The sequence below is a fragment of the Triticum urartu genome, chromosome 1A (genome assembly GCF_056163025.1).
Source record: "Triticum urartu cultivar PI428250 chromosome 1A, HENAU_Tu73, whole genome shotgun sequence".
Taxonomy (NCBI): domain Eukaryota; kingdom Viridiplantae; phylum Streptophyta; class Magnoliopsida; order Poales; family Poaceae; genus Triticum; species Triticum urartu.
Genome location: NC_141873.1, coordinates 192,155,663 through 192,173,992, shown reverse-complemented (window position 1 = coordinate 192,173,992; position 18,330 = coordinate 192,155,663).

Sequence of the window (18,330 nt, the reverse complement as noted above, 5' to 3'; positions counted from 1 at the left end):
AGCGGCGGTGGGGGATGTGGGTCACCAAGATTACAGATTGAGAGGCCCACACCCACCAGTGGCTCGGTAGCTTCCACACGGCCGAGCTCGCGGCCATGGAGTATGACCGTTGGCAGGTCTGCTACCACGGCGCGGTGGCTAGGCTCAATTTCCCCTCCGGCACATGTCCGGTCCACCTCATTCCGCTGGAGCCAGGGGTGGTGAGCTCCGCTATGGCGCGGGAGGACCACGAGGCGTGGGAGCGTCTCGAGGCCGAGGCCGCTGACGAGGCCTACATGCAAGAGCTCCGCCGGCAGCACCCGGAGCTCGTGGAGGCGGAGCGGGCGATCTTTGCCGGCACGGAGGGCGGTGAGGTTATCGCGCTCTCCTCTGATGACGAGGTCGAAGGCGGTGAGGACGGCGGTGCAGAGGGTGGCGAGGTTATCGCGCTCTCCTCTGATGACAAGGTCGAAGGCGGCGACGGCGACACGGAGGGCGTCGAGGTGGGCCCCGAGGATGAGGAGATCGACATCAACGAGTGGAGGAGTGCCTTCCCCAACGACCCCGACGACGGTACTTGGCCGGACCCAGCTCGCGGCACACCGTACATGACGAGGAAGGATTGGCTCGACCTCTACTTCGACCGAAAGTAGTTTAGCTTAGTTTAAATTTATGTTTTATGTTTGGTTATGCAAAACTATCTATGTTTATGTTTGAATGCATGCTACTTTCGGTTGGACCTGCTTTGAACTTGATCAAATTGAAGTTTACAACCTTATGTTTAGGGGATCGACTAGAAAAGGCCAAAAATTGCTGGAGTATATATATATCCACTAAGGGTTTTAGTCATTTAACTTTTTAAGGATCGCCTAGAGATGTCCTTATGACTTGTTTATTTCAGTTCTTCACAATGTGATGCTCTATATGTGCAACTATTTGCTGTGCAATTCAATTTCATCAATAATAGTTTGAACAATACCACTATGAATTACGATATTTGGTTGTTGTTAAGGATATTGCAGTTAACATGCCTTTTCGTTTTTCAATTGTTGTTTAGCAACATGCATTGTACTAAATGACTAAATATGCAATCCCAGGCTACATAGCAACAAGGAAGAGTGTTACCTTAATGTTCTGATGATGTCTAGATATACATGTAATAAAATCTTATATAATGGGATGGATGGAGTGTTGTCCTACATCATTTTTCAATTGTTGTTTAGCTTCTAATATTAACTTGGTGCTTTTAGGTACATATAGCATTGCCAAAGATCCACACTTTGACCCTTTCTGCATATGGGGCAATGAGATATTCATGAAGCAGCATCAAGTGAGGAAACTGATAAAGATTGTTTCTAAAATGGGTCAAAAGATGTCAATCGAACTATTTGTTTACACTTTATGCAAGACAACGGTGAACTGCAGGATGGTAAGTAAGAACCCTGTAGCCTTCTTTTTACTGCCCGTAATGAGTTGTGTTAGATGATAATATCTGAATATTTTTTCTTTTGCAGTGGATCCTGAAGCAGTTTACTCAAGATTACCTCTCAAACTACATGATTGGCGGCCGGCCATCACAAGGGGTTGGACTAGAGTCCGGCATGCCTTCTGCATCCAGGAGAGCACAATAGGGCCATTTCGCTTCACCTTGTTCAGCAACTAGAATGTCTGGCGCCTCTTTCTTTACCATCTGTAATAGTACAAGTATAGAAACTTGGTACATCATTCTTTATTTGGTGCTTCTGTAATTCTTAAAGATATGTACCTGTGAATCAAATAATGCATTGGTTGTTTGAACCTGATGGATATGATTAAAGCTATAGCCTACTTTCAAGTTTAAATTAGGTACAATTTTAAATAGTAGCAATTAAATTAGGGCGAAATTACGTTGTGCAGGTCATTACGGCACACACGGTTGGTAAAACACAAACATTTGCGATATACACCATAATCCGAGATGATTCACAGAGAGGAAACGTGTGCAAGCATGCACACATTTCCGTTTGCAAGGGGTGCGTGTTGTCAGACACTATCACATACGGTGCGGGAAAACTAAATGTGTGTGATTGTCTACCTATCGTACACGGTTTATAATCATGAACTGTTTGTGATGTGCCAGGCATCATAAATCTCTTGTGCCTAGAATCTGCCTAGAATCTTTCTAGAAAACTGTCGTGCCTGGAATCTTCCTAGTTTTAGGTAGAACCACAAAACTCTGACTGTGATGGCAATGCAAGCACAAACAACTGGCTAGGATGAAGCGTTTGGGATATTCGAGATATCGGAAAAAGTTATACAGGGACAACTGTATGCATCAAGGCTCCCTATCCCCGACAGTTTCTGGGTCGTGTGGGAAGGACCCCCCCTATCGCCACACTCACTTAGAGACGGTTCCATATGCCGTCGCGGAAAGGGGTTAAAAACCGTTTGTTTAGGACTGACGCGCACCGGTGTAGGCTCCATACTACCGTTTTCTAACGTTCGCCTGGGCTAGGGCATCCTACAGCCAAACCTGCTCTAATACCAAGCCCGTGGCACCCCGGCTCAGATAAACCGGAACGCCTCGTATTCCAGCCCAGAGATCGAGGAGAAGTCTTCTGGAATACGACACTGCTTAGCATAGAACAAATCAACTCTTTATTACAAGCTATATGTATACAAGGGGATTACATCGGCACGGCGACACTATGCCTGCCATGGTTGCTCTAGGCAAGCAGCAGAACACATGAAGCAGTGGAATAACTACTGGCAGCGGAACATCGACGACGGTGATGAACTCCACTCCGTAGGGACTCTGGCTGGAATACTTATCCTAGCTCACAAACAAGGGATCCATGGCAAACAAGCAATCAAATCCAGCATGACCTGCAAACTGGCATGACACGCCAGGTGTCGGAGTAATTGGAAACGGATACCCCGAAGACGGCAAGATGATACTTCAAGAAATCGGGGCTGGCAAAGCCCCTCAGTCCGACTTCCCGGCCGCTTCCGCCGGCTCCCCAGCCGGCTGCCGACTGCGCCTACCAGCCGGCTGCCGACTGCACCAGCCAGCCGGCTGCCGACTGTAGCCCGAAGCGACATCGACAAGACCCCGACGTGGCGGCCATACCGCGGACGAGACGGCTGTACCTCGATGCCATCATGTATAGTGTCACTTGTCCCCTGGCACTATTTATGAAGTGACCCAGGGGACAAGCATGACACCCCACCATGCCTACATAGCTTACTCTCTAAGCTAGCCATGCCTATATAAAGGCACATATCCATCCATCCAGGGGATGGACTCTCTCTCACACACACAAGCTAGCAAGCTAGCTATCCATCCATCTATCCATCCATCCATCCACCAGGGAGACACACGCATGCATCCATGCTCATTCACGGTGGAGCTCTCTCATGCCCACTAGCTAGCTAACTCATACACACATATGAGGCATATGCAAAGTCAGATACCCATGGTACTGATCTCAGATACAGCTCCAGGAGCACTTTGTACTAGATATATCAGATACACTCAGACATGCAGCAGTAGGAGTATTATCTCTCCGGAGAGCTCCGAAGCTGGGTAAATCACCGCGTGCTACTCGCATACCCGCTCCCGGTCCTATCAGCAGCAGTCTTACCCACACACTAAGCCCTTGTGGCATCTGTCGACTCGCAAGCCCCCCGCGAGAAATACCACGACATTTGGCGCCCACCGTGGGGCGATACTACTACTACGCTACCACATTGCTGCTGGTTTCGCTGTCCGGGCGGGACCCTTTTTTCTTCGTCGCCTCCGCCGCGGCGTCGCGCCGTCACTCCGGTAGCACTCGGGGGCTCGACATCGACCCGCCCCCGGAGCGGCCGCGAGGGGCGGCGCGCCCTCGCCGTCGGCCTCTTCGTCTTCATCATCGCGGTGTCGCGCCGCCTCTCCGATAGCGGTCGGGGGCTCGACATCGGCATGCCCCCGGAACGGCTGTGAGGGGCGGCGTGACCTCGCCATCGGCCTTGCCTTCTTCACCACCACCGCAAGGCCGACCGTCCGTCCGCGAGCGCGCCGCGCGCGGGGCCTTGCCTCGGTCGGCCGTGTTCGTCCACGCGACGCTCGCGTCTGCTTTCCTCCGTGTTGCGCCTTGCTCCGGTCGACACGCGCGTTCATTCCTCCACATACCATTTATGCAAGCTAGCTAGCTGCTAAGTCAAACAGTCAAACCTGGCCATGCATTGCCCATACACTTCTCAGATATGGATCGGACACGACCTGTACACTACCGAGACCATGCCCAGAGGATGGTGTGTTTCTGTACCATGCTGCATCTCCGACCGCCCTCTGCTCCGCTCTCCTGCCATGATTGCGCGCCCCTCCACCATCCCCGCGGCCGCACGCCGCCCCGCTGGAGCTGTGCTGCTCCGGCGCCCCTCCTCGCCCGGCTTGCGGCTCGGGCCGCCCCGCACGGCTCGCTGTCTCCGTGCCACGACGATCTCCCGCGAGCCCGCCGGCCCCGTGCCGGCTTCTGCTCCGCCCAGCCGCGGCTTGCCGCGCCGGCTGCGCCCCTCACCGCCGTGACCAGCGTCCATGCTGGCTCGGCCGGCCGTCCCCGCCTGCGCCATTTCCACGCCGGGTTCCACCCGCGCCGGCGGCGCCGAGCCGCCAACCCCTCTACGCCCCCGCACCCAGCTGCCGGCTCCCGCGCTCGTCGCCTGTACCGCCCGCCGGATCCCGTCCCCAACGTCGCCCGCGTCTGGCCGCTTCCTCGCTCGACTGGCGGGCTCCCACGCGCCCGTTGGCCGAGCCGCCTCCGTCTCCCGCGCGCCCGTCGCCTGTGCCGCCTCCGGCGTCCGCCACCGCCCCTGGCCGACTCCCCTCCTGGCCGCCTCCGCTTGCGGCCGGCTGCCGCCCGCTCTGGCCGGCTCCGGCTTCCGCGCATCCTGCCGGCTTCCCAGGCCTGCCGGGTCTGCGCCCGCCCCGCCCCGTGGCCGACTCCCTCGGCTCCGCCTCCGCGAGCTGCTCCAGGCGCGGCCCCGCCCCCTGCGGCCTCCTCCTCCTCCGCCGACCCGGCTGCGCCTCGCGTCTGCCGCCGTCCGACTGCTCCGCCTCGACCGCAGGCGTGCCCGCTGCCCAAGGCCGACTCCTCCGCCCGAGCGGCAGCCGCCGGGGTCCTCCGCGCCGCGCCCGCCCTCTGCCCCGGGCTGCTCTGCGTCGAGCCGCCTCCGGGGCCCGGCCGGTTGCCCGTGCCGGCCTTGCCGTCTCACCCCCGCACCCGGCCGCCTGCTCCCGCGCCCGTTGCCTACCCCGCCGCGCGGACTCCTCCGCCTGCGCGCCCCGTGGCCAGCTGCGTCGCGCCAGTCGAAGGCCGGCTGAGCTCCGCGCCGACTCGCGCCTGCGACGGCCGCCTCCCGCCTCGGCCGTGGCCTTCGCTGGCCAGCTGCCCAGAAGACAAAGAAGGGGGGCCGGCTAGAAGAGGATGGCTGTTCGGCTGAAAAAAAAGGAGAGGGGGCCGGCTGTCCAAGTCAAGGGCCGATTGCCCATAGCCGGCTTGAAAAAAAGACTGGCATGCCTATCAGCGTCCCCGCTGCAGCCGGCTGGCCGGCTCCCGACCGCTGCCTACGCTGGCTGCTGCGCCCGTGCTTTCTGCTGCCAGTTGGTAAAAAAGAGAGAGAAAAAAATGCGTCCGACTGCCAGATATACGTCCGACCGTTGGCTACCTGGCCGGCTGCAAAGAGCCCGACTGCCGTGTCGGGGTCCGCCCTTCAGCCGTCTGAAGAAGAAAAGAAGAAGACAAAGTAGTTGCCGGAAGATCCGGCCCGACTCCTCAGCAGTCGGCCCGAATCTCGGGGGCTACACCCAGCGGGTGTGCTGACGCGCCCCCGCGAGAGAAGAAGACAAGGTAGTTGCCGGAAGATCCGGCCCGACTGCTCAGCAGTCGGCCCGAATCTCGGGGGCTACACCCAGCGGGTGCGCTGACGCGCCCCCGCGAGAGAAGAATACAAGGTAGTTGCCGGAAGATCCGGCCCGACTGCTCAGCAGTTGGCCCGAATCTCGGGGGCTACACCTAGCGGGTGCGCTGACGCGCCCCCCGCGAGAAAGAAGAAAAGGTAGTTGCCGGAAGATCCGGCCCGACTGCTCAGCAGTCGGCCTGAATCTCGGGGGCTACACCCAGCGGGTGCGCTGACGCGCCCCTGCGAAGATGAAGACAAAGTAGATGCCGGAAGATCCGGCCCGACTGCTCAGCAGTCGGCCCTACACCCAGCGGGTGCGCCGGCGCGCTCCGTGAGCGCCGAGTCGCGCCGGCTGTCTTCAACAACCGCGACTACACGAAAATCAATGTGAGCTCCTCACCCGCATATTTTTGCACTACGCAAGCACGGATAACCCCGAGCGATGCTCGGGGGCTGTCTCCGCATTTTATTACAGTAGCATCACTGTTTGCCCCGACGCCAGCCAGAGTTGGCCCGGGGGCTGGCCGCTTGGCCTGAGACGTTAGTTCCCACAGACGGCTTAGTACCGTGCGCGGTACCAAAGGCCCACTCTTAGTCACAGACCGCAGAGCGGCTGCCGACTAGCAAGAGTGCACGCTGGAGGCCACCCACACGAAAAACGCCCGGGAAGAAAAACGTTCGAGCGACCCGGCCGTTTTCCTTTACAAGTATCTACTCGGTTGAATCTGCTCCCAGACTCTGAGTACTGTACACTCCACTTCGCGGATCACTCTCAGCCACAGACTGCAGAGCGGCTATCCGGCAAGCAAGAGCACAAGCCAAAGAGTGGAGGGAACATGAAAAAGATTGAAGGGGGCTCGGACGAAACCGAGTCGGCACCCTCCGCATAAAACTTGCAATACTAAAAGCAAGCTTATGATATATTTGCGTGGACTAACTTTGTCCTTTTTTATGATCATTTCCATGAACATTTGCCAAAAAACCTCCGCCCAACTTTGCCAAGTTGCCCGGAGGCTTGGGGGCTACTGTCGGAGTAATTGGACACGGATACCCTGAAGACGGCAAGATGATACTTCAAGACATCGGGGCTGGCAAAGCCCCTTAGTCCGACTGCCTGACTGCTTCCACCGGCTCCCCAGCCGGCTGCCGACTGCGCCTACCAGCCGGCTGCCGACTACGCTAACCAGCCGGCTGCCGACTGCACCAGCCAGCCGGCTGCCGACTGCAGCCCGAAGCGACATCGACAAGACCCCGACGTGGCGGCCATACCCCGGACGAGACGGCTGTACCTCGATGCCATCATGTATAGTGTCACTTGTCCCCTGGCACTATTTATGAAGTGACCCAGGGGACAAGCATGACACCCCACCATGCCTACATAGCTTACTCTCTAAGCTAGCCATGCCTATATAAAGGCACATATCCATCCATCCAGGGGATGGACTCTCACACACACACACAAGCTAGCAAGCCAGCTATCCATCCATCTATCCATCCATCCATCCACCAGGGAGACACACGCATGCATCCATGCTCATTCACGGTGGAGCTCTCTCATGCCCACTAGCTAGCTAACTCATACACACATATGAGGCATATGCAAAGTCAGATACCCATGGTACTGATCTCAGATACAGCTCCAGGAGCACTTTGTACTAGATATATCAGATACACTCAGACATGCAGCAGTAGGAGTATTATCTCTCCGGAGAGCTCCGAAGCTGGGTAAATCACCGCGTGCTACTCGCATACCCGCTCCCGGTCCTATCAGCAGCAGTCTTACCCACACACTAAGCCCTTGTGGCATCTGTCGACTCACAAGCCCCCCGCGAGAAATACCACGACACCAGGTCAATACATTGAATGTACTTGCAAGCTCACATCAACCAAAGCAACCAAGACAGACAACAACATGGCAATTACATGTTAACAAGGATTAACAAGGTATTATCAGAACATGATACAACAACATGGCATGAACAACATGATACAACTAGAACAATATGAGCATGGCATGAACATATAAACATGATGACACTATCATGCAACATGACGACGTTATCATGCACCAACTTACTCTGTTCGGGTTACCTTGTAACCATCACGGACATCACACGATCATCTCAGGATCCAATCAAGCTTGGTATTAACAATACCATAGTAATCATTACATGACCACAAGGAGCTTGATCTTTACCCTTGACTCTCGCATAATACAACAAATATCCATCAACTCGGTATCCTTGATACCAGGGTGATCATCTCACAATCACAATCTACTCCTTTCTTATCATCGAACCAAGGTTGTTATTAAGCACATTATTATTATTACTGTTGACCCACAGTGTGACCAACTACGAACTAGGACCTTATCCGCGGGCGCGGCTATTGATAGATTTAATACACACTCTGCAGAGGTAGCGCACTGTACCCACACCACAGAACCCATGGCCTCGCACTCCCATTTGGGTGGACCAATGGCGTTCCGACAAAACCGTCCTACTGCCATGACACTCTCCCGGCCACTCCGACAAACTCCCCTTGGGCTAAGTCATGGGTGGCCCCGTGCCTATCAAAGGCATCAACGGCCACCATCGTGCCAAATCATAAACGGTCCCAAACGGGGACAATGGATCCATACTCAACAACGGGCACATAATGCTTATGTCGTCCTACCCGGCCAAGGTAGCTCCCGCGCATAACCTTCCATCGTTGGAGGCACTGGCGAGAGGCATGACAATAGACCCAGTTAGGACCTCCCCATAATTGTAAATGTGGTTGCACTGGTCAGCTCAATATGGTGGCACCATGACTCAACCAACAGTTGTTCAAATTCAATTTAATCTGGTTAAACTTGAATGCAATATGCTGAGCCATGATGAAATAACATGATGCAATTACAATGCATGAGCATGATATAAGCATGGGGTGCAACATAACTAACAACTATATCAACAATGAATCATATCCAACTGAGCATGGCGTAACGACGAGCATGAATATCACAAGTATAACACTACTCATAGCATAACATGACACTAACATCAACAATAAATACCATGCAATAACACATCAATAACATTACCGAGTAAACACTTAACCAACTAACAGCAAAGGAACAATGCATATCAACGGTACTCGGTAACCGACGACAGACATGCACTGAAGAACATGACCAACCCAACATGTACTACCACCAATCATGACCAATGTGTAAGTAATACTAGTAAGTAGAACATGATAACAGATTGCAAGTCCGAAATCATGACAGCAGTAGCAAAACAAGCATACAGTTATTAAAGATTCAAGTTGAAAACCAATGCTACTGCATGGCTATCATGGAAATGGTGGTTGTGGCTTGCCCGGGGATGAAGAAACCACCAGGAAGAAGTGCGGAAAGATCGCGGAAGGAATCGCTGGAAAAGTTTCTCTCCCGAAGGGGGCTGATTAGGGGCAAGGGAAAAAAGGTCATTTCCAGTATGCCAAACCATAGTGAAAATGATACCAACAGAACGGGCTCAACGAGACAAAGAAGTAGGCTTTGGATTCACCTCAATCGGAGTCTCGAGCAAAACGTTGTGAGAGTTTTTCTGCCCGGGACCCATCTACAAATAAACCTTCACAAACCAGCCCCTAACTAAAAAACAGAAAGCGTAGAAGCTGAGAACACGCTTACTAACAGAGAAAGCGTATTCTTGGTCGAAGGAGGAGGAAAATACGCTTTCAGACTAGAGGAAGTGTACTTACGCCCAAAGAAGATCTGAAATGTGCTTTCGGTGGTGGAAGACGTATTCTTAGGAGTACGCCTCCATTTATCCACCTCAGCAGGTCCAAGTCAACGCGCTGGCCGGCTGACTGGAGGGGCCCGCGGGAGATGGGGCCCACCTGGCCTGGTCATCGTCTTCAACCCCGCGCATGCGACAGGGAGCAGAGGCGCCGTCCTCCGGCGATTCCCGGCGGCTCCGGCCACCATTCTTGTCGACCAGCCTACCCACATGTTCAGCACAGCGAGCCGCACCCATTCTGGGGTAGTGCGGACCTCGGGGAGGGCACGCTTGAGTGCACCTTCGGCCGCTGCGGCGACGGGCTTCGGGCGATGATGGAGTCGAGGCTACAGTGGAGGACAAGGAGAGGCAGGGTTCGGGAGGGGTTCGTAGGGGTTGAGGGACTCTCTTGGAGGTGGAACGGGGAGGGAGGGGCTCGGCATGCCGCGAATTTAGGCGGGAGCCAGAGGCGGCCATGGTGGCGATGGTGAGCAAAGAGAGGCTCTAGAGCTCGAATGAGGGACTGGATGGGGTCCTGGGAGTGAGGTGAGGCGAGTGGTGTGCTCGGGAGGCTGCGGGGAGGGCTACTTATAGCCGGGGCGAGGGACACGGGCTTGGGTGCCGCTGCTCGTGCTCGGCCAAGGCTCTGGTGACACACAACAATCATGGGGAGGCACAGGAACACGACGAGGGAGGTGCGGACGAGGCGTAGAGGTCACGGAGACGAGCTATGCTCGAGGACACGAGGAGGAAGACGCCGCGGAGCGAACAGAGCTAGTCGGCTACAGTGCTCCCGTGGGCGCGCGGCGACGAGAGCTGATGGAGAAGGTTACGGAGGAGAATATAGGTCCAGGGAGAAGGCGACAATGTGGGGAACCTATTAGACACACTCACGAGCGCAAAGACGACGAGAGGGGGAGGGGCCGGAGCTAGGCGATGTTCTGGACGCGGCAATTGCACGCCAAAGCAGTGGTCACGCATGCACTGGTGCACACAGTGCCACAAGCCATGCCAAAAGATGGCTGGGGGTTAGTCCTTCCAGGGGAGGTTTGAACTGAAGAGGTAGCTCGGTAAAAGACTCTATGGTTAAATGGTAAGTGAGCTCAAAGTTTACAGCTTCAAACTGAATCATTATGCAGTGATCAATAGAGTGAGGTTAAGAGTCAAACTAGATGTCAGGGGAGTTTAGGTTAGGAAGGACTATAATCCTGTTAATTATGAGATGATTTGGACAAGTATTTTATATAGTTGCTTTACAACTACATAAACTGGTCCAGAAGCAAAAACAGGAAGAAGCGCTCACGTAGTGTTATGGATTAGGCTGAAAATGAACATGGCAGGGTTATTTGGGCATATGAGAGTGCCATAAAAATTTCTTACCATTTGGTCAAGCCAAAATGGTACTTCCTTCATACAACACTTCTTTGGACAGAAACTTAGGAAAAATCCTGAGGGAAATTGGCTAGATAAAATGAGCCAAATTCTTGTGGAGATAGGTTATATAGGTAGCAGAAGGCCCCGGAAACTTTTCAGCAATAATGGAGCAATATAAAATGTACTTGCTTCACTAACTGAAAATTTGGATAGAAACAAAGATTTGAAGCTGTCCTCACATGGATGCATTTCATGAGCTCAAATCTTGTGGAGCACTTTTATCTGATAATATGAAGGACCATGTAAAATTTCAACTCATTTGAACCATCCTAGCTATCACAACCAATTCCCTCAGGCAGGAACTTTGAAAAATTGCTCAGGAATATTCACTAGGCAAATTAGTTGAATTTTGGCATGAGGCAATTATATGGACATCAAAAGGTGTCCAAAAAGTTTGAGGTCAATTGGGCAAAGGTAAATGGCACTTGCTTCACAAACTGCCATTCAAGACAGAATAGGAAAGGAATTAATTGAGCATGATGAGGAACATGGAAAATCAAATATTTTGCCATATTTGAGGAAGATATGGCCCAAATAATTTATGAGAATTATTTGGGAATTTCTGGAGTGATAGAAATATAGGTTGCTTCACAACCTAGGGCAAATTAGGTTATTCCTTTAATAGAAAAGGAATATTTCCAAGGAAAGAATATTGGGGGTTGGTCCAAGATGGAAATGAAAAAGTCCTCGGATGGGTATGGGGATGACAAGACACTCTGGAAAGAAAGCAGGGGGCATCTTCTTCAGTTTCCAGACCACATAGCCACAGAAAAAAGAAAACTCAAGCAAAAATTCCAAAGAAACAAAAGAAAAAGAAATGGCCAAAAATCTGGCTATGACATATTTCAAGGAATTTAATTATGATAATTGTTCTTTAATAGATTGTATTTCCTTATTGCAATCCATGTTGAATTGTCCTCATGCTTATAATCAAAACAAAGCTTTTACTAAACATATCGTTGATGTTATGATGCAGTCTTTTGAACAAAACCTTGAATTGGAAGTTTCTATCCCTATAAAACTTTATAATGAGTGGGAACCTACTATTAAGATTAAGATTAAATATTATGAGTGCCATGCTTTGTGTGGTTTGGGTGCTAGCATTTCCATGATTCCAAAAAATTTATGTGATGTGCTAGGTTTCCGTGAATTTGATGATTGTTCTTTAAATTTGCATCTTGTGGATTCCACTATGAACAAACCTATGGGAAGGATTAATGATGTTCTTATTGTTGCAAATAGGAATTATGTGCCCATAGATTTCATTCTTCTTGATATAGATCGCAATCCTACATGTCCTATTATTCTTGGTAGACCTTTCCTTAGAACGATTGGTGCAATTGTTGATATGAAAGAAGGAAACATTATATTTCAATTTCTGTTTGGGAAAGGCATGGAACACTTTCCTAGAAAAAATTAAATTGCCTTATGAATATATTATGAGAGCTACTTATGGATTGCATACCAAAGAAGACAATACCTAGATCTGTTTGTGTTTATATGCCTAGCTAAGGGCGCTAAACAATAGCGCTTGTTGGGAGGCAACCCAATTTTATTTTTGCTCTTTGCTATTTGGTTATGTTTTCCAATAAATAATTCATCTAGCCTCTGTTTAGATGTGTTTTTGTGTTTTAATTTGTGTTTGTGCCAAGTAGGACCTTTGGGATGGCTTACAATGATAGTTGATTTGATGTTGCTGAAAAACAGAAACTTTCGTGCTTAGGGAAACAATTCTCGTTTTTAACAGAAGCACGATAAAATACTTATTGTTCTTGCAGAAGATTAATACACAAATTTCCCATGTTGTCCTAATTTTTCGGAATTGTTGGAGTTACATAAGTATTAGGGAGTTACAGATTACTACACAATGTTCTGTTTTTGACAAATTCTGTTTTCTATGTGTTGTTTGCTTATTTTTATGAATCTATGGGTAGTATCGGGGGGTATGAACCATGGAAAAGTTGGAATACAGTAGATATTACACCAATATAAATAAAGAATGAGTTCATAACAGTTCAAAAAGTGGTGATTTATTTTCTTATACTAACGGAGCTTATGAGATTTCCTATTGAGTTCTGTGTTGTGAAGTTTTCAACTTTTGGATGAGGAGTTGATGGACTATAGAATAAGGAGTGGCAAGAGCCTAAGCTTGGGGATGTCCAAGGCAACCAAAGGTAATATTCAAGTACAACCAAGAGCCTAAGCTTGGGGATGCCCCGGAAGGCATCCACTCTTTCCTCTTCGTCTATCGGTACCTTTACTTGAGGCTATATTTTCATTCACCACATGATATGTGTTTTGCTTGGAGCGTCTTGTATGATATGAGTCTTTGATTTTTTGTTTTCCACAATCATCCTTGTTGTACACACCTTTTGAGAGAAACACGCATGAATCGTGATTTATTAGAATACTCTATGTGCTTCACTTATATCTTTTGAGCAAGGCAATTTTGTTGTAGTGCTTCACTTATATCTTTTTATAGCACGACGGTGCCTTTATTTTATAGAAATTGTTGAACTCTCATGCTTCACTTATATTATTTTGAGAGTCTCTAAACAGCATGGTAATTTGCTTTGGTTACAAATTTAGTCCTAATATGATAGACATCCAAGAGGGGTATAATAAAAACTTTCATATAAAGTGCATTGAATACTATGAGAAGTTTGATTCGTTATGATTGTTTTGACATATAAAGATGATGATATTAGAGTCATGCTAGTGAGTGATACGTCTCCAACGTATCTATAATTTCTGATTGTTCCATGCTATTATATTATCAATCTTGGATGTTTTATAATCATTTTATAGTCATTTTATATCATTTTTTGTGACTAACCTATTAACATAGTGGCAAGTGCCAGTTGTTGTTTTTTCCATGTTTTTTACATCACAGAAAATCAATATCAAACGGAGTCCAAATGCCACAAAACTTTACGAAATTTTTTATGGGCCAGAAGGAACACAACGGGCCCTGGCTGCGCCTGGGGGTGCCCTGAGGGAGGCACAACCCATCAGGGCGTGCTAGGAGCCCCAGGCGCGCCCTGGTGGGTTCTGCCCACCTCGGGTGCCCCCAGACCGCATCTTTTCTCTATAATACCCCAATATTCCCAAAACCCTAAGGGAGTTGACGAAATATTGATCCAGCCACCGCAGAATCCAGAACCACCAGATCCAATTTAGACACCATCTCGGATGGGGTTCACCACCTCCATTGGTGCCTCTCCGATGATGCGTGAGTAGTTCTTTGTAGACCTTTGGGTCCGTAGTTAGTAGCTAGATGGCTTCATCTCTCTCTCTTGATTCTCAATACAATGGTCTCTTGGAGATCCATATGATGTAACTCTTTTGCGGTGTGTTTGTTGGGATCCGATGAACTTTGAGTTTATGATCAGATCTATCTTTTTATATCCATGAAAGTATTTGAGTTTCTTTGATCTCTTTTATGCATGATCTCTTATAGCCTCGTATTTCTTTTTTGATATTTGGGTTTTGTTTGGCCAACTTGATCTATTTATCTTGCAATGGGAAGAGGTGCTTTGTAGTGGGTTCGATCTTGCAGTGCTTGATCCCAGTGACAGAAAGGGAACCGACACGTATGTATCGTTGCTACTAAGGATAAAACGACGGGGTCTATCTCTACATAGATAGATCTTGTCTACATCATGACATCGTTCTTATTGCATTACTCCGTTTCTCCATGAGCTTAATACACTAGATGCATGCCGGATAGCGGTCGATGTGTGGAGTATAGTGGTAGATGCAGGCAGGAGTCGGTCTACTAATCTTGGACGTGATGCCTATATAATGATCATTGCCTAGATATCTTCATGAGTATTTGAAGTTCTATCAATTTCCCAACAGTAATTTGTTCACCCACCGCTTTGCTATTTTTCTCGAGAGAAGCCACTAGTGAAACCTACGCCCCCCGGATCTCTTCCTCATATTATTTGCCTTTGCGATCTATTTTTATTTGCTTTTATTTACAGATCTATTAATACAAAAATACAAAAATACTTTGCTTCACTTTATTTTATTTTTGATCTATTTATCCAATCTATTACAACCTTTTTCCCGTCACGCACCAATTTGTAGCACCGTTACCCGAAAGGGATTGACAACCCCTTTAACAGTCTGGTTGCGAGGATTTGTTATCTGTGTGCAGGGGTTGTTTACATTGTGTTGCTTGGTTCTCCTACTAGTTCGATAACCTTGGTTTCATATCCGAGGGAAATACCTAACGCCGCTGTGCTGCATCATCCCTTCCTCTTTGGGGAAATACCGACGTAGCTTCAAGCGACATTAGTAAGTATTTATGGATTGTAGAAATACTCGTGTTAAAGTTTGTGATTCCCGTAGCATGCACGTATGGTGAACCGTTATGTGATGAAGTTGGAGCATGATTTATTTATTTGTTGTCTTCCTTATGAGTGGCGGTCGGGGACGAGCGATGGTCTTTTCCTACCAATCTATCCCCCTAGGAGCATGCGCGTAGTACTTCATTTTGATAACTAATAGATTTTTGCAATAAGTATGTGAGTTCTTTATGACTAATGTTGAGTCCATGGATTATACGCACTCTCACCCTTCCACCATTGCTAGCCTCTCTAGTACCGCGCAACTTTCGCCGGTACCATACACCCACCATATACCTTACTCAAAACAGCCACCATACCTACATATTATGGCATTTCCATAGCCATTCCGAGATATATTGCCATGCAACTTTCCGCTGTTCCTTTTATTATGACACGCTTCATCATTGTCATATTGCTTTGCATGATCATGTAGTTGACATAGTATTTGTGGCAAAGCCACCTTTCATAATTTTTATACATGTCACTCTTGATTCATTGCACATCCCGGTACACCGCCACAGGCATTAATATAGAGTCATATTTTGTTCAAAGTATCGAGTTGTAAGTAAATAAAAGTGTGATGATCTTCATTATTAGAGCATTGTCCCATGCGGGGAAAGCATGATGGAAGCTATGATTCCCCCACAAGTCGAGATGAGTCTCCGGACTTTACAAAAAAATAAAAGAGGCCAAAGAAGCCCATTAAAAAAATGAGAGAAAAGAGAAAAGGGGCAATATTACTATCCTTTTACCACACTTGTGCTTCAAAGTAGCTCCATGATCTTCATGATAGAGAGTCTCCTACGTTGTCCTTTCATATACTAGTGGTAATTTTTCATTATAGAACTTGGCTTGTATATTCCAATGATGGGCTTCCTCAAATTGCCCTAGGTCTTCGTGAGAAAGCGAGTTGGATGCACACCCACTTAGTTTCTTTTTAAGCTTTCATAAATTTATAGCTCTAGTGCATTCGTTGCATGGCAATCCCTACTCACTCACATTGATATCTATTGATGGGCATCTACATAGCCCATTGATACGCCTAGTTGATGTGAGACTATCTCCTTCTTTTTGTCTTCTCCACAACCACCATATTCTATTCCACCTATAGTGCTATGTCCATGGCTCACACTCATGTATTGCGTGAAAGTTGAAAAGGTTCGAGAATAGCAAAAGTATGAAACAATTGTTTGGCTTGTCATCAAGGTTGTGCATGATTTGAAGATTTTGTGTGACGAAGATGGAGCATAGCTAGACTATATGATTTTGTAGGGATAAGCTTTCTTTGGCCATGCACTACTGGAGGATGCTGCTAACGTGACACTACGATCAAAGACCCTTCGACAAAACTATGTGCGGTGCAATAATCGCAAATGGTGGTGTAAAAAACCCGTCAAAAAGGTGCAAAACATTTGCGATGGAGGATGCATCAAACACGGTTTAGAGTTTAGTTGCGTGTGTGATGCAAGGCATACGGTTTAGTTCAATTAACCGTTTGCGATGAGGAGGAACAAAAGAAACGGGCAGCCAGATCAAGGTGTGTGCGATGTACAACATACGGTTCACTCGGATGAACTGTTTGTGATTAGGCAACACAAAACGAACGGTCAGCCAAATCAAGGTGTGTGCGATATACGACATGCGGTTCACTCGGATGAACTGTTTGCGTTGAGACAAGAGAACAGAAATGGTTCAATATAACAAATACCATAAATATTGCAAGGTTCAAATTCAAAGATTACAATGCCCAAATTCACACATTGCATACTTCGTCATTTCTGCAAAGGGATCAGCCGCTGACAAGTCATGTATGGGTTTGACACAATGACTTCCAATTACTCTGTCATATGCTCTTCCAATACAAAGTTTAGCTTTTTTGGAGCCTCTTCCATTCTATAGTACCTGCTGGCTCTGATCAACATACAATTCATCTTTCCTAATTAAATGTGTGTTCAACCTCAATACCCTCAACACCCTTGCTCTGGCAAGAAAGAACCTGGCGAGTGTAATATCTGGTAAGGTCCCTCGGTAGGAGTTCAAAGTAATATTTAAGAGATGCAGATCCAGGCATTCGATGTGATTATCGTTATAAGCATTATCCACCTTCGGGCCTATTATTATCCGCAAAAGAAGAGAATGTGTCAGTGCCTACATGCAGTTTTGAACACTACTACAGTCCTATTTGGTTTGCAGGATTTTTAAAATGCACAAACGTGCCATCTTCGATCTGACATGATTAACATGGGCATTTGATTACAATCTAGAAACATGTAGAATTCTTCACAAGAGGTTGGATTGGATGAAAAATTCCCTAAGAAAACTAGTACAGACGAATCCAAAGGAGAAATGCTTATGGATTGTAACCAAATGAATCAAGCAACCAATAAGGGGTGGGGGTGTATGTCCTGAAGTCCTCCAAAATTCCTTCTGATATCGTAGTACATTGTCATTGTAAACTTGGGAAAGGATGCAAAAAATTGAACTCCCTTATGGTTAACATTTAACATGAAAGGAACATCACCTCGATATACAGCTTCTTCAGGCATGGAAAGCATCTCAGGGAACTGACAACTTGGTCCAGGATGGGGTCGACAGATTCTAGTGCCAAGACCTTCACTATGCCCAGAATCTGGGTGAAGCTTTGCTGGATGACAGACGGACATACATCTTCAAAACTAGAAATAATGTTGATATCAAGAAGGAGAGGTATAAGGCGACTGTTGTACCTGAAAGCAGTAGTATTTGACAAACGAGTAGCCCACCACTGTCAATTTCAGCGCAGAAATGACATTGATTCTTGTTGGACCTTGTTGATCAACTACAAGTAATCTCTCAAGTGAAGGTGTGTCCTCAATGACCATATTGTGGTCTACCTT